This window comes from Electrona antarctica, assembly GCF_951216825.1.
Source record: "Electrona antarctica genome assembly, chromosome: 6".
NCBI lineage: Eukaryota > Metazoa > Chordata > Actinopteri > Myctophiformes > Myctophidae > Electrona > Electrona antarctica.
In genome coordinates, this window is record NC_136811.1 from 48577787 (window position 1) to 48603802 (window position 26016).

Sequence of the window (26016 nt, forward strand, 5' to 3'; positions counted from 1 at the left end):
ACTGTATGTGAACATGTAACTATAGCATCCATCAAAATAAGCAACACATGCCTGTACATGTACATTATAGCTGATCTAAGGGAGCTGTAAAGGTGCGTTTAGACTTGGATGGTAGCGCGATTACATACAAGGCCAATCAGACAAGAAGTTGCGCGATCGGGTGCGGCGCGACCTGGCGTGGCACAAGTGGCGAATATATATATTCCTGAACACAGCTTAAGTGTTGCCCTGAATGTAAGGGCGTGCCTGCAATGCCCTGATTGGCTTGTAGGTCATAACCAGTGTTTTGAAGTGGGTGCGGGCAGTAACCGTAAGCCATTGAAGATAATGGAAAAAGGGAGACATGAGAGTTGTGGGAGGTTGAAGACGATGCGTCTCACGGCAATGAGTTGAAGTGGTTTGAGAGAACGTGCTGTGAGACCAGTGGGGAGGGAGTTGCAATGGTCAAGCCTGGATGATTGGCAGACTCCTTGGTGAGGAAGCTGCAGGTCATGATTCTCTGGATGTTGTAAAGCGTAAACATACATGGAAGTGATCACTGCAATGTGTGCCTTTCGAAGGATATAGCTGACAAGATAAGTGGCCTGATCTATTTTGTTACACTGTGTGTGTGTGTGTGTGTGTGTGTGTGTGTGTGTGTGTGTGTGTTGTTGTTCCATAAATCAGCGTGGAGAAAGAGCAAAAGTGCAAGTGTGTTGCATCATTGCATGTGCCAAATGAAGATGTTCAACAACAGCTCCTTGGGTCTGTATCCCTGGGTCTTCACTAGTTAATTTTTCATAGGCGCCTCACTAATTCATGACAACATCTGTTTTATGCAGGTTCCCTTTTTACGAGGCCAGGTACAGCAGTTAGGAATAGACTCCAGCTGCAGACTGCTCTGCGAGAGCGGGAAGGAGACTATATTGTTGACATCTGATGGCATCTCTGGCATGTGGCAGACTCGGGCGCAAACCTCCCCTACACACTTACACATGCGTCTACAAGGTACACACACAAGCATGCACACACACACACACACACACACACGCACGCACGCACGCACGCACGCACGCACGCACGCACGCACGCACGCACGCACACACACTACATTTAGAGTGTAGTACGTTGACACCCTTATCCGTGTCCAGGGTGATGGTGAGGCTGGGTTATTATTGCGGGGTGCAGATAAGCCGCACTGACGGCCACGCTGGCTGGATCCAGGCCTGTCCTGTAATAGCCAGGGGCTTATCGTCGCAACACGCAGCCTCACAACGCCGGAGCTGACACAAAACAGCCGGCACCGTGATGAGACACACCGCCATTCACTGGCTCTTATTTCCTACCGACGCTAACCTTTTTAATCCCCCCACAATACACTACTTACTACTACCCTGGCAACAACTTGGCCACGAAAAAATAAAAAATTAAATCTAAATATGTTTTTCAAATACGGTGATGCGTGGTGCGCTTGAAGATCTGCAATTTTCAAACAATTGCCAAAGTTGGTCAAATGTATTTTTATTTTTATTTAACCAAAATTGGGATGCGGTGACGATGTTTGTTTGTTTTTGTTTAACCGAATGGACCTGTCATCAGCTGTGGGCACATCATTTGCGAAATAGCCCATAGCTGCTTGGGGAGTGCTTCACGTTTCTCTGTTGGCCTTTTGTAGTATTGTTTATCATTGCTAATGCCGGGTGAATGGGCAGAGCTTATTGACGCTATCTGTACGCCGTGTGAGAGGCCTGATTATCCTAATGTAATCTACAGTAGGGGTCTGTAACCAATTACAAGAAAATAACCCCTCTGCTCGTCTCCACTGTGCAATTAGACATACAGTAGAGTGCGTATCAACCTTCACGTTCTGCTTTTATTTAAGTTCTCTCTTTTTCTCTCTCGTGTGCAGATAGTGTGTGTGTGTGTGCGTGTGTGCGTGTGTGCGCGTGCGCGCGTGCGTGCGTGCGTGCGTGCAGTGTGGTGTGGTCACGGTGTGGTGTGTGTGCGCATGCATATTATGTGTTCATCAAGTGGAGTCAATGAGATGAGGCCCCTGCACCGAGGAACATCTGAGGTTTTAAAATAATGGAAATAATTGTGTGTGTGTGTGTGTGTGTGTGTGTGTGTGTGTGTGTGTGTGTGTGTGTGTGTGTGCGTGTGCGTGGGCATATTATGTGTTCATCAAGTGGAGTCAATTAGATGAGGCCCCTGTGTGTGTGTGTGTGTGTGTGTGTGTGTGTGTGTGTGTGTGTAATGAGTAGTTGCGTTCCGGTGTCGCTCACTGAAAAGAAACGATTTACAAGCTGTTGCTGGGTTTATGTAAAATGGCATTCCTAAAATCTGCGTCTTAAAATGCTTATGTCCTCACAAGTATAGTTATGCGTGCGTGCGTGTCTGTTGGCCGGGTAGGTTTCTTGTGTTACTTCTAAGAGAGAGAGTATGGGGGAGTGGGGGAGGAGAGAGAGAACACTGTATCCTGAGGTCAAACTACTGTACCGATAACAGTAATGAGCCCACTGTGCATTACACACAGTAGGCTGAACCTCCCCTACAGCATATGGGCTTGAGAGGCGAGGCGGCGCACAGCATCTGCATTCCATAGGTTCCCATCTCTTATCTATAGTCCCACGTTCATTGGCAACACATGTGGTCTAATTTCATTCTCAAGGACAGGATGGACGTGAAGCAAACAAAGGACAATTTTTTTTTTCTCCCTGCCCTTTTCGTTTCTTTCTCTCCCGCAGTTATATTTAATGGCGGCGGTCAGAGTTCAGCCGATATAACGAATTATCTCTCCACGCACAGACCCATCCAACGCCCACAGTGTGAGTGATTGACAGATACCTCACCCAACTCAACCTATATCTTCTATATCTAGCTTCAGGAAAGATCTGCATCACTCACATTCATGTGATTGGCCATATATAGTGTTGTTGATAACGTTCAAACATTTACTTCAAAGCATTCTTTACTGGTGTACCCCTGCTATTATCTTTTCAGTTGAGTACCCCCTTCACCAGCACCAAAACAGGGCGGCTGTGGCTCAGGAGGTAGAGCAGGTCGTCCAATGATCCATGGGTCGGCGGTTCGAATCCCGGCTCCTCCTGTCTACATGTCGAAGTGTCCTTGGGCAAGACACTAAACCCCAAATTACTCCCGATGTGCTGGTTGGTACCTTGCGTGGCTTCCGCCGCAATTGGTGTATGAATGTGTGTGTGAATGGGTAAATGTAATGCGCTATATATATATAAATGCACCATTTACCATTTAAAACATCTTCCTGATACTGACAAAAATGTTTGTAGGGTTTCTTTTCTTTTTCTGTGTCCATTATATTTGTTTTTGTTTGAGCTTAACCAAATTGATGGTTATTATTATTATTATTATTATTATTATTATTATTATTATTATTATTATTATTATTATTATTATTATTAGTAGTAGTAGTAGTAGTATAGTAGTAGTAGTAGTAGTAGTAGTAGTACAGTAGTAGTAGTATTATTAGTATTAGTATTAGTATTAGTATATATTGGCAATTGTATTGACAATGTATGAATGTATGGCATATAAAAGACATTTAAAAAATGTATGTTAGATTCTTGATTTAACAGATTTAACAGATCATGTGATGAATTGTTCATAACCAAAATCAGACCAAAAAATAGTACCCCTAGGATAATTAATCCTTAGGTGTACTATAGTATCCCCTAGGGGTACTGGTAACTTGAATCGAGAAACACTGACCTAAGTGACGGATTAAGTGATGGAATAAAATAACAAGTAATAACGAGAGCACAAGGATCTCCTCCCCTGCGTTGGAGTGTTTGCCGCGTGACCTCGATGTGTCGTTGTTGTAAATCTGCCTCCTGATCCGTCCTGGTTGACGGCCGCTGACACATCTCTGATATACAGCCTGTCACTCTACCGCTACTTACCCAGAATGCTGCTGACAGGGGGCTGGACGGAACCGCTCCACGTTGATCTATGTTCTCCCCTGGAATACACATGCATACACGCACGCACGCACGCACGCACATAACATACAGATCAATCACACATGCATACAGACATGCACGCTGCATAAAGTTAGTTAGGCCAGGTTTTGCAATCAAAGAGATGGAGCCGGGAGGGCAACACAGTGAAACAGACATGAATTCCTTATACCTACCTAGGGTTAGGGTTTTTTTTTTTTTATATTTTTTTGCGGCTTATGCCTTTTATTGGTTTTTTGAAGGGACAGACTAGGCTGACAGGAAACGGGAGAGAGATGGGGGAAGACATGCAGTAAAGGCCGTGTCGGGCTCGGGAGTCGAACCCGCGGCACACTGCGACTGGATTACCAGTCGGGTGCCCAGACGGTTACGCCACCGCCTGGGCGGCCCTAAATTCTTTGTTGTGCAATGAATGGTGCAAATAGAAGATCTACGTGCTCACAACGCATCACACTGTGACACATTGTGAGCTTGTGGCCCTGCTATTTATAATTTCCTTTTAAAAAAGGAAAACATTTTGAATTGGTTAAAATATTTTGACATTTTGCCCAGAATAGAGTTAATGTGGTTAAATTAAACTGAAGCCCAAGTGGGTCCCCCCGGCCCACCAGCAGAATCTAACCGGGAGCCACAGTCCGCCCCAGCGTTCATGCACAGTGCGTCGTATACCGCACTGCCGGTCCTCTTCCGTAACTTCTAATTGATATTATTACTTGCATAATTGGAAAACTCATTAAAAATAAATCAACAATAGTGCTTAGTGTTACAGTCATAATAGCCCAGCCATCAGTTGCTTGTTCAGTCGAGACACCATGGCTGAACAGGAAAGGGACATTGGGGGAGAGAAAAGAAGGGAAAAAAACAAAACAATGTGTCACACTCATGAAAAATGAACGTTCCTCCTTGGTGGGGTACATCGAGGAAATTAGATTAAATTGGTGGCATTCAGGCCAGTCTAGTGCTGTCGCGGCTGAGAAACCCGCTGTTTATCTCTCGGCCTCCGTAAATAGGTTTGCCATTAACCCATTTTGACCTGAGATCAGATTCTAAAAATGTCTTCTACATCCTGACAGTTTTCTGAAAAAGCTATGTTTCTGTCAGTGGTTCTTTGATTTTTCAAAAATAGCAGACCTACAAGCTCGTAGCGCGCCACTCGGTGGCGCGCTATGAGCTTGTAGATCTGCTATTTTTCAATAGCTAAAGCATAACATAATGCTAACACCAAAAGGGGTTCCCGCCCAGAATGGATTAATTCAATCAGGGATTAATTAGAGTTCATACCAACTCAACGTTTTGATCGCCACTTTTATGGAGGCCGAAAGATTTCCGCTCCAGTCACCCCCGCCCTCACAATTACCCCCCCCCCCCCCCTCGTGTTAAAAGCAGGAGGTAAACCCTTTCACGGTAATGACTTATCCGCAAGTCAAATATTGGGGCATTAATGCTGCCGTGGCTGATGTTGCATTGGCTGGTTTAGGACCGTTTCGGCCTTGGGAATGAGCTCTGCCAGAAAAGCTTTCATTGTAATAAAGCTGACCAGGAGTCAGGGACATTATGTGACTCACTGGGCCTCGGTACTGCCCTACCCCAACCCCCCCAACCCCCGTAATGGAGTGCTATAGACCCACCTGGGTAGTCTAAATGGCATGCACCCGGGACGTGTCAGCCTTGGGTCTGCAGGTGGGTGCACCCAGAGTGAGTTGGACTTAACAGGGACTCTATAAAGTGCAACGGGAACATTAATTGCCAGCGTTCTCTCTCTCTCTCTCTCTCTCTCTCTCTCTCTCTCTCTCTCTCTCTCTCTCTCTCTCTCTCATCATCATCAGACAGAGACATGGATGGCACAGCAATCCAGCAACGCCACTCCCCTTAACGGCAGCCAGGAGCAGGTGTGGAAGAATTGGTAAGTAAATGTACAGCAATTACAAAAACGTAGAAATACTGTTAGAAGTAAAAGTCCTGCAATTTAGTATTGGCATTAACATTTACTCAAGTATCAAAAGTGGCTACTCGTTATGAATGGCCTATTTAACAACTCTTTTCAAAATCTGTCAAAATGTATCAAAACGACAAATTGTTGAATAGCCGAAATATAATATGTCTCCACAAGTCTATATCATATGCTGTGAAAAATAATTCCCTGTCAGCAGAGCAGAGCTGCTATACGTCTGATATGGAACACATGGCCCAGTCCTCCTAGCCTGGCTAATAAGCCAGACTCAAATCACACTGTCGTGTGGTATTTTCGTCCGTATAATTATTTTTCGGACCGGGGTCGATTTTATCCGTTTTCCGCAGCTGTCTAGTGGGGTGCTGGTGACATGCTGACAACTAGTGATGGCTACGACTTTCTGATCCGCAAAACGCAGCAAAAAAACACAGAAGCGTGCAACCACCTTTAAAGTTAGTTAGCGTAAAGAGGTTCTTGTCAAATCTGAGGTGTGCGTGCGTGCGTGCGTGCGTGCGTGCGTGCGTGCGTGCGTGCGTGCGTGCGTGCGTGCGTGCGTGCGTGCGTGCGCCTGCGTGAAGATGCTTATCTTTAAAGGATCCCTTGAGGAAACATTATTATCGCAGGTCCCAATATGGATGAATCACTATGATACACTCCGTTTAAGTCATTAATATTTATCTAAGGACAGCTGGAAAAAGACACACACCAAGTTCTTAGGAAGGCAGGGGTCTTAGTGGACCAGTGGTCTGAAACAACTGCCTAATGTCGTCACTCCTGGCCAGGAAACCTTGTATCTCCATATTTCAGCGCTTTACGTTTCTTTTCTTCCTTCCCACATGAATGAATGATTTCCTTCATACTACAGTGTTACACAGAAGCTCGAAACTTGGCGCGATGAGACACATTGTGAGCTTGTAGATCTAGTGCAGTGTTTCTCTAACTTTTGAAATGTCATGGTCTCCCCTTAATTCTTGACACCACAGACAGAGTTACAGACTTGTAAGGGTCAATTTAGACCAGGGTCGCGGGCCATTTGCGGCCCGCAGAGCGCCCCCTTGTGGCCCCCAGATATAAATGGCATTCAATGGGGGTCAGTAGCCTATGCATGTCAAACTGGGCATCCTTTTCAAATGGGGTCTTGCCCCCAGCCTGGTACCCTAGTCAAACTATGGCCCTTGAGGAAAATGAATTCGGGAACCCTGATTTAGACCCTCCCAAAGGAACCCCAAGAGTCCCTGAAATCCATTTACAAATAACAATTGGCTCTTTTTTTGTATTTCCTGAAAAGTAACTGTCATACATACGAGGTTTCCATCCGACAGCGATGATGCTATTACAGTCACACACACACACACACACACACACACACGCGCGCGCACGCGCGCGCGCGCGCGCGCGCACACACACACACACACACACACACACACACACACACACACACACACACACACACACACACACACACACACACACACACACACACACACACTCACTTTAGATATTTAATGCCTATTAACTCCTGCAGCATGTCATAAATCTTAATTGCAGCCACCCGGCTCTAGAGGTTATAGATGATAGCTGCTTGGACAATCATTAGTCTTAATGGAGCAAGCTGAAGGCGTGTAGAGTGTGTGTGGGTGTGTATGGGAGGTGCATGGCATAACAAATAAAAATAAATGTATTATTTCTATCCTTATTATGGTTTCTTTTTTGAGGGATGCTAGTAGCCCCTCCTATGTCCAGCTTTTAGTGCATGTTCACAAACTTTGTCCTACACAAACATTAAGCTACACTAAGCTATGTTTCTGTCAGTCTATCAAAAATAGCAGACCTACAAGCTCGTAGCGCGCCACTCGGTGGCGCGCTATGAGCTTGTAGATCTGCTATTTTTCAATAGCTAAAGCATAACATAATGCTAACACCAAAAGGGGTTCCCGCCCAACATGGGTTAAATTCCCCTTGATAATGAATGGACAATTTGACGTCATAGTGTCTGATGATGTCATAGTGTGTCATGATGTACGATGATAAGAGTGCCCCTCACTTCACACGGGTGTGATCAAATACGTTATTTGATTTGTGCCGTTCATTGTGCGCGGTTCCATTCAGTTTCATCCATCCATGGCGCAGCAAATATTTAATGGATTACAATAATATAAAATTCCCCATAATCGGTAACACGTAGTAGTAGATTATACTTGTGTCAACCAAATGTGGTTTTATTGAAAGGCAAGTAAAGGCAAGATAATAAGGAAGCAACAGCTGTCATTTCCAATGTAATTTCGCCTCAGTTCAGTGGAAGTCTGTTTAATGAATCTCCGCTTGATACCGTTTCATAGAGACAATACAATCACAATCAGATTAACCACATGAAAACTGGAACCTCATAGATTACACAGAATTTAGTTTTTTTTTTAACCCATTTATTTTAGGCCTGACGTCGAAACAAAAAAAAAGTTTTCTGAAAGAATAATATTCAAAGATTTGTGCCGCATTTTCACAATTTTTCAAAAATAGCAGACCTACAAGCTATGAGCTTGTAGATCTGCTATTTTTCAATAGCTAAATTATAACATAATGCTTAGTTAGTTAACACCAAAAGGGGTTCCCGCCCAGAATGGGTTAAATGCTTCAGATTTTAGCGAGTTATAGCTTAAAGAAATGACGAGTGCTCTTCGCTGTTATGCATCCATATGGTAAGGCATGAGGTGGGCGGCCCAAAGTCCCTGCTTCTGTGTTGTAGATGATAGAGGAGCTACTAGACACACAAAACAACTCTCTGTATCAAATATACATTTATTTCAAGGCAGCAACGTGCAGCTATTCCATGGGCCATAGTGTAAGGCTATGTTGCACTGGGTATATTGGGTAATGGATAATGGATTGTGCAGTATTCTCTTAAAGGCAATGGCATGTGGTAGTGCAGGGTACCCCTGGCCCGCGGAGCGCCCCCTTGCGGCCCGCGGAAGAATTCCCCCAAAAAAAAAAAAAAAAAACCCTTTTTTTTGGGGGGGGGGGATACCAGATATAAATGGCATTAAATGGGGGTCAGTAGCCTATGCATGTCAAACTGGGCATCCTTTTCAAATGGGGTCCTGCCCTGAAAATGAATTTTCAGGGCAAGACCTCGACCTCACGCGTGCGGACTCGGCCCCCAGCCTGGTACCCTAGTCAAAATATGGCCCTCGAGGAAAATTAATTGGGGAACCTGTGGTAGTGCCTCTGAGTCTGACGCAACATAGGGCCCAGTATGCGCAAAGTTGATGGCTAAGATGATTCGAGTAATGCCATCAGCTCACGGAAGCCTTTCCCCTCAATCATCTTGGCTGTCTACTCGCACGAGCTGCTGCGCACGAGACAGCGTCTGTCGTGAACAGCATTGACAACAGAGTCCTATGTGAAACAACCGCTCCCTATTTTAAAGACTCTGGGAACAAGAAGTGTTAGCCTTGCGTAGCCAGACAATATCCCTGCATGGATATATATATATTTTTGCAGTGGCAGATTCGTCTGGCTACTCGAGGCTAGTGAATCCTACTATGGATTAAACAACGGTTCCGTGATTAATAAACACATGTTTACAAAATAAAGTATTTTTTATTGTGGCAGAACCCAATGCAGTCAATGCACAGTTGTGCTCTCCTGTCAAGTGTCAACTGATGCGAAACAACCCAAAAAAACGGGGAGAAAAATTGATCGACACGTCGGTAAATGGGAACGACACGTCGACTCGCCAAATACTGAGTTGTTCACATCCCTAATACACACACACACACATAAAAAAATCACACCCGTGTGAACTGAGTGGTGCAACTACCACCCCCCCCCCCTCTCTCTCTCTCTCATTAGCAGGCAACAGTGCAGCACTATCTCTCTCTCTCTCTCTGTTTCTGGCACAACAGCGCCCCTACTGGTACTCATAGTCACACATGAGTCACACACAAACATAGTCACATAGGTAGGTTAACACATAGGTTAACACGGACATTGCTGTTCCTTGGAGTGGCTGCACCACTCAAAAATGGCAAAAAGTACCAGATCTACAGATTTTCACATGGTCCCATGTATCCCCTTTATCCATTTATAATTGTAGCAGCTAAAATGGATGTGGGTTTGAGGCAATCGGGAAATGAAATGGCGTAGTTGCGTTCTCACTCACATGCTTTGGTTATCGTATATCATTGTCATGGTAACCTGACCGCGTCAGCACTAATTTTGTTACGTGCTCATATTTGTTTTTGTTTAATTACTATTTATTTTCGTTTGATGTTCAGAAACTGATGTAGTACGACATTGTGTGGGATGCTGTGGAACGCTTGAATTTAAAAAGTTAACTTAAAAACACTTTTCATTGTTACCTAAAGAAATTATATATTTATACATTATTACATAATAGGTAAACGACTAGTCAACTAGTAATAATTACTAGTTGTGAAAGCCCTAATATATATATATATATACAGTATATATATATATATATATATGTGCGTGCGTGCGCGTGTGTATTCCCATGCTACATAACTGTAGCCTACATTTCGAAAATTGCTTGAAAGGTTTCATGATCCTTTCACAGCTAGGCCACTTTTCAAACGGGGACACTGAATATTTTTTTTAATCACAGGTGCGACGAGGGGGTTTTGAGAGAACCGAATAACAGTCCTTCTCTTTCAAGGCAATCTCTGCCATTATCCCCCGGCCTTGTTGAATGCACTTCAGTGCCCTGACAGCAGGTTGTGTAACGCCATTTTACCAGCTTTTAATCAATCCACACAGTGTATCGGCAGAAAATCACATCCCATTTTCTTTTCCAACCACATCGGATTTTTCAGCCTTTTAGATAATTAACCCATTTTGGGCGGGAACCCCTATTGGTGTTAGCATCATGTTATGCTTTAGCTATTGAAGAATAGCAGATCTACAAGCTCGTAGCGCGCCACCGAGTGGCGCGCTACGAGCTTGTAGGTCTGCTATTTTTGAAAAATAGAAGATTTCTTCTACATCCTGACAGTTTTCTGAAAAAGCCATGTTTCTATGTCAGTGTTTCTTCGATTTTTCAAAAATAGCAGACCTACAAGCTCATAGCGCGCCACTCGGTGGCGCGCTATGAGCTTGTAGATCTGCTATTTTTCAATAGCTAAAGCATAACATAATGTTTAAAACACCAAAAGGGGTTCCCGCCCAGAATGGGTTAAAGTTAATGTGAGAAAAGGCCCACACGTCGCTCACCCAATGATGCTTCCCCTGTATCAGTGCACTGCAGATGGCTGTGATGTATTGATTGTGATTCCTCCTGCCTCCAACTTGCGATCAAACTCGGGGTGTGTGTGCTGATAGATCAATGACGTCCATGCTAGAACCGATCAGAGACTTCACGTGGAGGTCGTGTGTGTGTGTGTGTGTGTGTGTGTGTGTGTGTGTGTGTGTGTGTGTGTGTGTGTGTGTGTGTGTGTGTGTGTGTGTGTGTGTGTGTGTGTGTGTGTGTGTGTGTGTGTGTGTGTGTATCAAAGGAGAATGTGTGTGTCATAGGGGAGAATGTGTGTGTGTGTGGCAAAGGAGATAATTTCTTCCGGTATCTGTGCGCGTGTGTGTTTGGCAAGGGAGATAATTTAATTTGGTGTGTATATCTTAGAGAGCATATGTATTTGTCTGTGTGCACGCTTGCTTGAGTGTGTGCATTCCTGCTTGCCTTTGTGTATATCTGCGTGCGTGCGTGCGTGCATGCGTATGTCTATATGCACATCATGTGCGTGCGGCAATAAAGTCCCTTCCCTCTCCCAGATGACAACACACTGACCACTAACTTAACTTGCTTGGAAAATATTGCCCATGGAGAAGTAAGTAAGTGTGTGTGTGCCATGTTGCCATATAGCTATAATCTGATATGACAATGACAGAGATGCCTTCCCAGTTGAATGGGCTAAGCTTACATCCAGCATCCTGTGCGTCGTCTGAGTGTTCAGATATAGCAAGGATCTTCATACCTCCCACTCACCAGATGATCAGTGTTTTTGAGCTAATCAGAAATCCCCTGGGCTTTCATTTCAACTTTCTTTGGTATACATGGATATTTTCCTTTCATACTAGACTTCCTATCTTTTTTCTTTTTTTTTAATGTTATTCTTTTGTGGCTTTCGCCTTTATTTTATATTTTTTATGGAGGGACAGACAGTAGGCTGACAGGAAATGGGGAGAGAGATGGGGGGAAGACATGCAGTAAAGGCCGTCAGGATCAGGAGTCGAACCCGCGGCACACTGCCAGACTGGATTACCAGCCAAGGTGCTTGGACCACTGAGCCATGGCCCAGGCCTAGACTTCCTATCTTACTTGCCCCCACAAAAGTTAGTGTTGTGTACTCGAGTCCTTGACTCGTCTCGAGTTCGGTCTCGAATCCACATTTTCATTTACTCTGTGTCGGTTCTGTCTCACCCTTAATTTGACTTGGATTTGACTCGGTCTCAGACCAAAGGACTCAGGGCTCTTCCCCCACTGAGTCCACTCGAGTCACGAGTCACAGTACAATGCAATGAAATAAAAGTATTATACCCATATTATGAGGAGCACATTGACATTATAAGAGATCTTTCTGGCGCTTATATACAGCTATCTTGTGTAGCTGTGAGAAAATGAGAAAAAATGTATCTCTGTCTCGACTTGGTCTCGCCTCCCGTCGATCTCTGTCTTAACTCGGACTTGCCCCACTTCCCCACTCGGTCGTGGTCTCGATTTCGACTCGCTTTAGGTGGACTCGACTACAACACTACATGTTTGTCCTTCGATAACGTTTCATACATTTTTCCACCTGCCACTTTTTTTTCTTTATTACAAATGATTTACAGGCAAAATTCACACATTTTAAACTACTCACACATTGTTCAAATGTTTTACAAATGTTTTACAAAGGAGAGAGAAAAATAATAACACATTTTTGCAAAACACATTTTTGGAACATAATGCCTCAATTTATCCAATTTATTCACATTGGCTATAGCGCCACCAGGAGGCCACAATAATCTGACCTGGCCTGGTGGAGACCTGTGCCCCGAGTGGCACTTCTTCTAGTTTACGTCTCTTTCTTTCTCAAAGGTGCACACAAACCAGGTACGATACACTAGTACATTTATTTAAGTACGTTTGTACTTTACTTGAGTATTTGTATTCCACAACATTGTTTTTTAGTCTTTCTTTCTCTCTCTCTCTCACTTTCTGTTTTATTTTACTGAACTATTAACCCATTTTGACCTGAGATCAGATTCTAAAAATGTCTTCTACATCCTGACAGTTTTCTGAAAAAGCTATGTTTCTGTGTCAGTCGTTCTTCTATTTTACAAAAATAGCAGACCTACAAGCTCGTAGCGCGCCACTCGGTGGCGCGCTATGAGCTTGTAGATCTGCTATTTTTCAATAGCTAAAGCATAACATAATGCTAACACCAAAAGGGGTTCCCGCCCAATATCAGTACTTCTTCCACCATGGGTTTGGCATGGTGAAATACAGTGGGGATGCACACGCAGATTAGATACACCAACGGAACGACATGCGGAAACAACGGTCGGACGCGCTGTCGAACATGCGCTGCTCCGTGCTTGTGGTTATGGTTAGGTTAGGTTAGGGACGTGCTGTCGAACATGCGCTGCTCCGTGCTTGTGGTTATGGTTAGGTTAGGTTAGGGACGTGCTGTCGAACATGCGCTGCTCCGTGCTTGTGGTTATGGTTAGGTTAGGGTTTGACGTAGCCGGTCTAAAGACAGTCGGACCAATAGTATGTCTAAAATAAAGCCTGTACCCAATACAGTGTTAGGATCTAACTGTGCATGGTGTGTCAGAATGCCACTCTGTCCCTGTGTTGGTTTGTGTGCACCTCTGTTCATGTATACCATGGGTTCCCAAAGTGGGGTCCGGGGACCCCTGGGGGTACTTGAGGGAGTTCCAGGGGGTACCTAGCTCAATTAGAGATATAAGGAACCAAATGGACCCTTATGGGTCTGTAACTCAGGTTTCCATTTGGTTCCATTTCTACACTCTCTGAGTTAAATTAACAGTGGTTTTACAATATAAATTGGGGTACCGGAGATAGAAATGCCATTAAATCGGGGGTCCGTACACTAATGCATGTCAAACTGGGGGTCCTTGAAATGAATATGTTTCGGAATCACTGCTAGAGCCGTAAAAATCCTCCCTTATCGGGGTCACTGGCATATGTTTTCAAATCACGAAAAAGTTTGGGAACCACTGATGTATACTGTAGCGTTGCTGTCAGTTGGAAACATCCCATGTCCAAAAGTGTTCCTTTTTCATCGTTATTCTTTAACACGGTTTAAAACGGTGGAAATTGCCGAGGCGTTGTGAGCTTAGAGCTATTTTCAATACTTTTGTCTTGTGTGACACTCTTGTATGATGATGAAGTAGTGTATTAATTCATGAAAAAAAGTTGAATTATGGAGAAAAGAGATACCTAATGGGATCCAAATAAAGAATACTCCACCTAACTTTAAAGTAAACTATATAAGGTCTCGTACTACTCTAATGCCCATGAATGCAGCAGTGCCACTGACGACCCACTGTGGTTTATTGCTGACCATGTTTAAATGGTAAATGGTGCATATATACACCACTTTTATCCAAAGTGCTTTAGGTTCAGGTTCTTTATTATTTGTCTCCCGAGGAAGAAATTTGTCTTAGACAAAGGGCCCGCATGCAAGCGTAGCCCTTATGCCCATGTCGCCGCAGTGCAGCGCCAATAATACATATTTCTTGCATCAAAGAAAAGGAAAACTTGCATCAAAGAAAAGGAAAACTTGCATCAAAGAAAAGGAAAACAGAAGAAAAAAGAAGAGGTGGGGGGATAGGGGGGAATGCATAGAGGGGGGGGGGGGGGGGGGGGGGGGTAAGAAGACATCACATCACACTTCAAGTAAATGGTAGTCCTTGGCTGTGCAGGCACGTTTGGTCCTGGGCATAAAAAAAGGTCTACTCTTACGCATATCTTCCAGTGGGATGAGCTGCGTGGGGGGAGGAAAAAAGATAACCCAGCTGACAGGGGGGGGGGGGGGGGGGTGGAAGGCGGCTGTGTGTAGAGACATGTGTGTCCATGGGATAGTTCGATGGTAAAGTTCATTCTCATGTGTTTGTGTAAGTGTGTTCCCGCATATCTCCCGAAGATTTAGATGTGCATTACATTCACCCATTCAGGAAACCATGCAAGGTACCAACCTGCACATCGAGAGCAATTAGGGGTTCAGAGTCTTGCTCAAGGACACTTGCGACACTAATTCTTGGGGAGCCCAGTGTCGAACTGGGAACATTGCGGTTCCCAACCGGCCACTCTCGGCCACTCTACCCCTGAGTGGCCGGCCCCGTGGCAGTGTTTACTGTGTACACATAGTGTCAGTGTTTACACACACAACACATCACTGTGCAAATTGTATCATGGGGTGTAAAGGACCCTATAGAGCACTGTGCTTTTATTTTGTTAATGGTTTTATGTAACCATGTGAGGTTGCTTTTATTTTGAAAGGGTTTCCATGCCTACTCAGAGTAAGGTTTCCATTATTGTCTCCACCAGGCCGAAGGCATGGGGAGAGAGTATGTTTTGCACTCCGTCCATGTGTGTGTTGGCTATAATTGGCTTTCAAAGTTTGCAAGATTGCCCCATTTTTAACAAAAGCCTCAAATCATGAACGCAGCGTGCAATTTACGTGAAATCTTTCACACATTTTCTTACTAGGCTGAGGAATATATCCCACCCTTTTCACATTGGCCTGTTATAGCGCCACCAACAGGTTGATTTTTGCAAAACACATTTTTGGAACAAAATGCAAAATGCCTCAAATCATCCAATTGCCATCAAAGGCGTATGAAGAAACGGCACACTTTTCACATTGGCCTATTATAGCACCACCAGGAGGCCACAACCTGACCTGCCTTTTTCTAGTTAGTTATGATTTTCAGATGTTTGCTGCAGCAGCAGCAGGCCAGCAACAGCAGCAAGCTTTTACTGTAGCACACCCCGCTCAAAGATGGTCTTTTTACTGGTGGTTTAAGCACCTGACATGTTGCATAAAACCAATAACAAAATATAAGCACAGTGCTCTGCGGTCATTTAAGTAAGTAGCCTTGCCGAGCCATGAGGCCCATAAGGCAGGAGCCTATCTCCTGTTTCTGTAGCGTGAGGCAGCTTGATGTACAAGTACACCCCCTGGACATGACGCTAGTATGTCGCAGGGACTTACCCCTTAATCCAACCCTTGATGCTGAGTGTCAAGCAGGGAGGCACTGGGTCCTATTTTTACAGTCTTTGGTGTGACCCGGCCGGGGATTGAACCCCGACCTCCCAGTCTCAGGGCGGACACTCTAACCACAAGGCCACTGAGTTGGTCTGCGGTCATTTACATCCCCTCAATTTCTTACATTTTTATCTTGCATCATCCCCCCCTCGAATATTCTAAACGAAGAAGTTGAACTAAGGAGTTAAGAGGTTTCTGTCCGACGTGTGTGTGTGTGTGTGTGTGTGTGTGTGTGTGTGTGTGTGTGTGTGTGTGTGTGTGTGTGTGTGTGTGTGTGTGTGTGTGTGTGTGTGTGTGTGTGTGTGTGTGTGTGTGCGTGCGTGCGTGCGTGCGTGCGTGCGTGCGCGCGCGCGCGTGTAAAAAGGCTGCATGGAGTGTGAAGGCGTAGATGATATTGACAACAGGGGGCTGAATCACACAAAGGACAGATGCTGCGGGTGGAGCTCCTCTGACAGTCAATATGACTGTGCCACTGTAACAAAAGGTGACAGACATTGACTGCCGGCTACATTTTGCTTATCGGACACAAATCCAATCTTTAAATCCTCCCCGTTTAAAGGAAATCTCATAAACAGTCGCAGCAATCAATTTTCACAAGCCTTTTTTTTCCTCCCTTTTGTCTGCTATTGTCCCCTGTGTGAGACAGCTACTGAAGTAATACAATTATACGTATACAATGCACGTTCTGTGAGTGTGTGTGTGTGTGTGTGTGTGTGTGTGTGTGTGTGTGCGCGCGCGTGTGCGTATACATGCCTGCAGTATGTGTTGACTCGATAACTCATAACTGTTCCCATAATCTATACTTACAATTAAAAAGAGAAAATCATTACTGTGTGAAATATGCTGTATATAAACCTGTTTTGGTCCATAGGAATCAGCTCAACAAGGTGCTATGTAAAGAAAGAAACTATTACATTAATTATCACAATTCATTCAGGTGTGCTAGTAACTTTCTTCTGTAACTTTCTTCTGTAAAGTGGATGAGATGCATAAAGGACTTTAGAAGGAGGAGAATACCAGCACTCAAGGAGTCCTTTAAGGCACTTTATTGTTGCAAGCAGCAACACAACGAACGCGTTTCGGCCAAGGGCCTTCGTCAGCGTTGAAAATGTTGTAAACAAGGCAAAGTGTCACATTTATACTGTCCGACAGTGCGACATCCTCCCCTGTCTGGGTTCATACAAACAACGACCAGCTAAACCCATTAAATAGAATAAGTCTGCTGGTAGCAGCAACACAACGTAAGTGCAAACATAATAAAGTTACATATTCAACAACACAATTTTAACGAAAGTGTCATAATGTTTGTCCATAAGACTTCAGGAATTCATAAGGTACCATGCTTGCTGGTATCAGTCTTTAAGTCCATGTATGCATAAAGGACTACCATGTCTACTGTAACTATGGAGGATACATTTTTGAGTGGTGCAACCACTCCTATAGACAGCTATGTGTGTGGCTGTGTCCCTGGGTCTGTCCCTGGCTGTGTCCGAGCATGAAAATAGCGTTATAGCGTTTGTTCACCATTGTCACTGTTGCCCAGCCTAACACACAGACACAGACACTGTGTGTGCCAGGGAGGAGGGCCAGTACAGTACAGTACAGTACAGTACAGTACAGTACAGTACAGTACAGTACAGTACAGTACAGTACAGTACAGTACAGTACAGTACAGTACAGTACAGCACCACTCACTTACTTCAGACAGGTGTTTTATAGCTTATCTTGTTATGCAGGGATAATGTATGATGCGGCGGTGGTAGTTGAGAAATAATGACCGACAGGATGTTTAAACACCGAGACAAAGTCGAGGTATTTAATCATCCTGAAGGGCATTATTTCTCAATGCTGCGTCATACATTATCCCGCTTATTACACGGCTACATAATTAATGCATTTATAAATTGACCCAAAAGTAACAACAAAACGAGGTATTTATTTGCTTACTTGAGTCACGACAAGGAAAGTATTCCATAAGTGTCACGCTGGCCTGGCAGTGTGCTCGGCTGCAGCACAGTCGCCTCTGAAAATAAGGAAGTGAGTTGATCAAATAGAATAACATTTCGGTTAATACTGCAAAACTGCATTCTCTCTGGCAAGTGTTTTCAAAAATATTTTGTTGTAAATGACATTGTGTTTGTTTACATACAGTAGCTGCCATGTTGGATACAGCATAAAATACAAGCAGCACAGCCAGGTGTTCTGAGGCTTTGATTATAAGTCAATGGTCTTCTTGTGCTGAACACATTTATGATGATCCATCCATCCATCCATCCATCTTCAACCGCTTATCCGTAGTCGGGTCGCGGGGGCAACAGCTCCACCAGAGTGTTCCAGACTTCCCTCTCCAGAGCAACATTAGTGACTTCCTCCTGGGGGATTCCGAGACGTTCCAAGGCCAGTGAGTCGATGTATTTCCTCCAACTGCGCCTTGGTCTGCCTCGGGGTCTCCTCCCAGTGGGACGTGCGTCGAGGACCTCCCTAGGGAGGAGCCCGAGAGGCATCCTAACCAGATGCCCGAACCACCTCAGCTGACTCTTTTCCAGGCGAAGGATCAGCGGTTCTACTCCGAGTCTCTCTCGTGTGACTGAACTTCTCACCCTATCTCTAAGGGAGATGCCAGCCACCCGTCGAAGAAAACTAATTTCGGCCGCTTGTATTCGCGACCTTATTCTTTCGGTCATGGCCCACACTTCATGACATTCATGACATTCACACTTCATGACATTATCATTTATGATGATAATTATTATAATTCTTTATAGAGCTATTACTGTTTGGAATAGTGCTCTCCATCAACATTGGACAGAACAAAAAATTATATTTCAGAAGCGTACTAAAATACAAATTGATTAATCTTATTATGCTGTAGATGTAACCGTGGTCCTTCGGTTGTCCTTCAGAGTCTGGCATCCTTTCTTTCCTTTTAATTGTGTTTTTGTTCTCATTAGATTAATTAGTTTCACTGTCAGTATGATTTTACTAATTGTTGTTGATATTATTTTCGTGTGGATCCCAGGAAGGCCAGCGACCACTTTGTGAAAGCTAATGGGATCCAAATGAAGAATACCCCACTCGCTTTACCAAATAAGGTCGGCTCTGCTACTCTAATGTCCACGAATGCAGCATGCCACTGACAGCCCACTGTGGCTAATCGCTGACCATGTTTACACACACCACACAGTATCGCTGTACAAATTGGATCATGGGGTTTTTTCCCCTCCATTTCTTGATGCAAAGTTGTGTGATCAGCACTGCCTTCTGCTCATAAGACATTCTCTTAAACATTTTTTATCTTACCTCATAACTTCCCTGCCCCCCAAACCACAAGCACCACCTGTTCCCATCAAAGCAGTTTTAACTTCTCCCACCGGGATGAGGATCGACTTAACACGATACGTCTGAATCTGACTATATAGACTGGCTGCTGGCTTTATTTATATTCATCTATTCCACGGGGTCTTCATTGAGTTTCACTCCTAATGCTTTGCTACGGCAGCTTAATCCCTTGACACACAAACACATTTCCCGCATGCACACGGGATCTAATACAACTGACAATTAAGCTTGTGGTGGAGGCGCATGATGAGCTTGTTAGAGGAGGATGTTAAGGTGGGAGGAGGGTTGTGTGTAGGGCCATGAAAGAGGAGGATGTTAAGGTGGGAGGAGGTTTGTGTGTAGGGCCATGAAAGAGGAGGATGTTAAGGTGGGAGGAGGTTTGTGTGTAGGGCCATGAAAGCCAGCACCTCCCAGCGCAGATGTTGACGTTAAACAACTGCACAGTAAGACTTGATGGCAAATGCTGACTTCCTTGATCCCACACACTCCTCCACGGCAGCTCCCACTAATCATCAGATGTGACTATACACTCCTGCACACTACACCGGTGGTCCTCAAAGTGGGGTCTGGGGACCCCTAGGGATCCTTGAAAGTGTCCGAGGGGATCGACAGCTAAATTGGTTAATATGGAATCCAAATCAATTTTAGCTCTATAACCCTATTGTACGCTTTGGCTCCTTAAAAAATAGAAGATCTACATGGTCACAACTACATCAAGTGTCAATTTGGGATTCATTGATATGATGAAACTGAGAAGAACTGCACGTTTGGACAGACTCAGACTTTGCTTCAAACCTTACACAAGTTGATAACTCTTCATGTGACCACCACGCTCTGACTTAAGGTGCGATACCCGTTCAAATCATCACTCTGATGAAGGCTGGATAGCCGAAACGTTTGTCTCCTGTCCAAAATGCAATTAAATGACTGAAATGCAGTCTTGGTGTGTGCGACCCATACCATTATTTATATGAACCTTACACAAGTAAAATGCTCAGTGTTAACAGTCCACTTTGATTGAATGTATATTATTAGTCAGAAATGTGCACAGTAAAACATTTAAGCTAAAACGATAACACAAAGTCATGGTACCTGTTTCCATTGTGGTCAAATGTAGTTTAGTGGAACCATATTGACCCTTAGGAGTCCATTTTGTTCCATTAGTTAGAGTTAAATGAACATTCAGAACTTTACAGCGCATACCGTCACTTTCTCATGGATTAGAGAGATCATGCTTGTCTTAGTAAAAAAGAAAATCCTTCACTGCAGTTCAGAAAGTGTTTTTGTGCACATTGTACCATTAGAAGTTAATGGGGCGGCTGATGCCGCGCTATTAACACCCCCAACGCCCAGGACGAAGTTCTTTGTATTTTCTATTAGTAACGCCTGACACCCAGGACGAAGTTTTGTCCAAAAGACGAAGTTTATTGATATGAGAACGGATCGCATGGCTCCACAGCCTGGGACTGCCTGTTGGGCAATCCTCTGTGTTGCGTAAGAGTGAGACGTCATCGAAAAACTCCCTCCCCTGTTTAGCCGATGAAAACGAAAATCTTAAAACATTAATAACTTGCGATCTAAATCATCCCGTCTAATTATGAAAAAAGATCCTGTGTTTGACGGCCATCCGCGGTCCAGTCGCTAGTCGCGATAGATTTATTCTTACCTCCCGTTGTTGTCGATCGACTCTAGAGTGGTGTGGCTATTGTTAGCTGCTACACACACATTCACAACAACATCCGGTCCGTCCGGAAAAGGGGTCTGTGTTTATAAATCGAATGGGCGCTATAATGTAATGGATTAAATAACCCTGGGCAATTAAAGTGATAACAGGGGGAAATTTTTCAAATAACGTCTACATAATTATCAAGCAGGAACCCCACAGTCGCTAACTATAGAGAGGAGGAGTGTGGGTGATTCAGTTTGTTTGTATCTACTAAGTGGAATAAGTGTGTGTGTGTGTGTGCGTGCGTGTGCGTGTGTGTGTGTGTGTGTGTGCGTGTGTGCGCGTGTGTGTGTGCGCGCGCGCGTGTGTGTGTGTGCGAGCGTAGGACACAGAGAACCAGCCTCTCAGCAAGATTAGGTGAAAGGAAAATGAATAAACAACTCCTTGGGGAGCGTGAAAGGCTTATATTACTATACTTGCGAGGACGGTATTGAAAATATAGCTGAAAAGCCTTTTCCTAATTCTAAGCCTAATCATAGTCAGCCTTAAAACAACCATTTATTTTTCTATGGACCAGATTTTTTTTCCTCACAGTCAAAATGTCTGTTTCACAAATTCTACTGTATACATTTTGAGATATTTGGCCCTCACAAGTGTAGCAATAGAAGCACATATACATGCACACTCCATCCATCCTACGTTGCCATATTAATCCGGGCCCTGGGTTGGGATGCTAATGGCGCTCTATGAGCCATTGACCTATCAGTGCTGTTCACGGAGCGTTCACTCACGGGGAATTGCCGAATAACACATAGATGTCATTGTGGAGTACAGGGGGTGCATACACAAACAGCAGCACGGCCTCAGGAGATCCAGCACAACGGATCACGCATGCTTATAGCTGTTGGCTTGTTGAATGTGTCTTTGAAAGTCAAAATCCCCTGCCTGTCTCCTCTCTTCGCTCGCTCCTCAGCAAAATCCACACTGAATTGAATATGCAAGCACTGGCAAAATGTCTTGTGCATTCCTCTCTTATGCCGCTGCTGCGTTTAAATGGAACAGAGCTTATGTGTGGGATCTGTCCATTTCCTTGTCTGTGGCGGTCAGAGTTTATTCACGGTCAGGGAGAGATGGCTCTTCTGTCGCTGGGTTAAAAATCTGCACGAGCCATAACGATTATGAATACCACCATGAATACCAAGCAAAACATACAATATTGCTTCTGCGTTAGAGTATAAAGTAAAAGCAAATGCACAAAGTCAGAATGTCAGGAGAGGACACAGAGACAAGCTGCTGATCAGGGCCAGAACAACAGCATAGGAGAGTCTCCCAGGGGAGTCCCCACATGATTTGTAGGGGGTCCGCAGATGATGATGATGACTCTTAAGACCTATTTGAAAAAGATCATTAATGGGTCAACTCAAAAGTAATCGGCAAAACAAAATAAAAACTGCAAGCAATGGTTCTTCCAATAGAACAGCGATACTTTGGGGAAACAAACACACACCAGAACTTTGCTCTGCACCACTGTGGTACGGTATGGTATCTGTGCACACTTTCAACAGCCAGTTCAGCACCATGGACAGTGCCAGAGCAGTGGTGGAAGGTTGAGGCGGGCCCAAGCCCCCAGTAAGGCTATCCAACGTTGAAGTTACCACTACCTACTGGCGAAATGTGGAATTGCAGCACTTAATGGAAGTGGACGGACGTTCATGACGTCACGTGAAAAGCCAGGACCTCAAAATTGAGGTCCGGGGCTAGGCTAGGCTAAACTTCCGCTCACTCGAGCCATTGAGCTAACGCTCCAGTTCGGTCTCTATCCTTTATATACTCTATGGGCGGGCCACGGGAGCCATTGCTCTTTATCACAGAGAGAGAGAGAGAGAACTGGAGTGATGGAATGGTTGACCAGTTTGGATGTTCAAGCTTCTTAGACATACTGTAATTCCCTTGCCTTCAGTTTAAAACCAGAGTACTACCACACTTACTTTTCTGCAGGGCCCCATCTTACCTGTCATAGTTTAGTTCAAGTGGCATTTGCCACTGTTAAATGCCACTGTCCCCTGGGGAATATTCCCCAGGGAATATTCAGTAAAAACTGTTAATTGCATTAAATTATTATGCGATTGCATTATTCGCTCATGCAGAAATCATATGTTCGACCATCTCTTGAGTCTTGACCAAGGTTAATGGAAATTGGTTTTGGATTGTCTATATGTGGATATATACATACATACACATTTATAATGTTATTGTTAAGTAAGTAGATTCCAAGAAAGACATGCGACTGATAGTCACATGTAACTTGGATAGCCTTAGCTGTTCAAATATCACATTGTGTTGTAAAATACACAACTAGCATGTGTCTACTGTTGAGGAAACCTGTAATAAGACATTATCCCACAATATTGTTTATATCGCTACTTTGTCTCAAACAAACCTAACCATAACCCTAATATTTAATCTTTTTCAATCTGAATACATTCTAAAAACAGGGCTGATATTATCCTCTCTAGCAGCAGGGCTCTAAGGATGTCGATTTTGGTCTTTCTGTCCATCCCTTCATCCGGTAATGAATGAATGAATTAATTCATTAATAAAATTCACCTATTTGGCCCCACATAATGACTGATTATTCCCCCCCCTAATCACATAGGTTTTCACAATTCTTTAATATTAGTGTTGCTTCCCCTTGTGCACTCTTTGGAAATCTAGGACAGTGATCAGTGTTTTTTCCAATCACCCATCTGGACTGCAGCCCCTGAGGCTACTACTAGCTCATTAGCATTGTAGCGTGTTGCTGGCAGCGTCACTTGTGTATCGCCCCTCAGCATTCACATTCCAGCAGCTCTCCTCCTCTGTAATCCTCTTCTCACTTACCTGCACATCCATTTGCATAGCAAACACATTTAGCATGTATGTCTATAATTTTCTCAAGCACTCCTCCAGACTCTTCCACAACGCTGTTGTTTTATTGGTTTTAATTGTATGTAGATGCGCGACGTCACGCACCGAAAGTAGCCGATCTCCAATCTCACAGCGCGTCACAGTGCAACTTGTAGGTTGGCTATTTTCGGTATGCGACAGCACGATACACGTTTGGGAGCAGTTCTCTGGCCCCACAGCCTCTCACCAGTGTTGCCATGACCACTTATTATAAGCGACTTATGGAGCTTGTGGTTCTGTAAAGCCGCTTGTAAATATTGGTGGTTGCGGTTCTCAAACCTATACCCTAACCTAATATATTCCTTTTTTGAAAATAGCAGATGTCTAAGATCACAACACGCCACGGATGTGATACGTTGTGAATTTGTAGATCGGCTATTTTCAAATGGCGGTAGGTTTAAAGTAAATGTAGACTTATTTTGGGCTTGTTTTCGTAGACCATGACTGCTTATTTCTCTCACAAAGTCTGGCAACAGTGCCTCGCATTCCTCATGCCCTGCCTTCTCCTCCTCTTCCTCCTCTTCACTGAATATCGTTTCACAAGACTTCTCATCCGTCTGTTATCAAGCCTCCTCTCCTCTCCTCTCCTCTCCTCTCCTCTCCTCTCCTCTCCTCTCCTCTCCTCTCCTCTCCTCTCCTCTCCTCTCCTCTCCTCTCCTCTCCTCTCCTCTCCTCTCCTATCTCAACCTGGATCTTCCGCCCGCTCCTCTTTTCTGGGCTCATTTACGGTTGTTAAGTGATGAGTAGAGTCCACTGGTGAGAGGCCATTAACGTGATAGGGATCACCTATTATACACATGGCACAGACCTCTGAGGGTCTTCTTATCCACTTCTTTTTTTCTTTTTCTTTTTTTTTTTTTACTTCTATAGCCAGTGGTGGAGAAAGTACTCGCATGTTTTACTTAAGTATACTTATCAAATACTGCAATATAGAAATACAATATAGTAAAAGTCCTGAATTAAAAATGTACTTGAGTAAAAGTACAAAAAGTTTTGGCATCAAAATGTACTTGATGTACCTAAAGTGGAAAGTACTTACTATGCAGAATGTCCCATTTCAAGTTTTGTAGATCGGCTATTTTGCCAAAATGTATACAGGGGTGAAGTGGTAAATGTATAATACCGTATTGTCCCGAATATAAGACTACTCTGGTTATAAAGACAACCCCCATTTTTCAAGACTCATTTGTGGAAAAATAGCATTGAATGTCAAATAGTCTAGTCCCCGACCTATAATACCACCCTGTTTTTTAGGATATTTCCATTGGAAAAAAACCTAGTCTCATATTTAGGCCAATAGGGTAAAAATCCAAATCTAGTAAGCCCCTCCTGGAGGTATTGTAAATTGGAATTACTTAATTAAAGTACAATTACCTCACAGTAAGTACAGTACTGTAAGTAAATGTAACTTTCCACCATTGCTTTTAGCTACTTTAGGTCTGTTACTTACTACACTTTCTCTCTCTCTCTCTCTCTCTCTCTCTCTCGCTCTCTCTCTCTCTCTCTCGCTCTCTCGCTCTCTCTCTCTCTCTCTCTCTCTCTCTCTCTCTCTCTCTCTCGCTCTCTCTCGCTCTCTCTCTTCTCTCTCTCTCTTTTCTCTCTCGCTCTCTCTCTCTCGCTCTCTCGCTCTCTCTCTCCCTCTCTCCCTCTCTCTCTGAAACGTTGGGGTAAAAAAAAAGAATAATTAGAGTGCAGGTTTGTCTAGTGAAGACAGGGCAGCAGATAACGGTGGAAATGCAACTAATGTGAAAACAAACACTAGTACCTATGTTAGTCTGGCTGCTGGCATTCTCGTAAACGATATATGTACATTTTGCTAAATCATGTTTAACTCGAGGCTGTGATGTCAGTAGTGGAAAT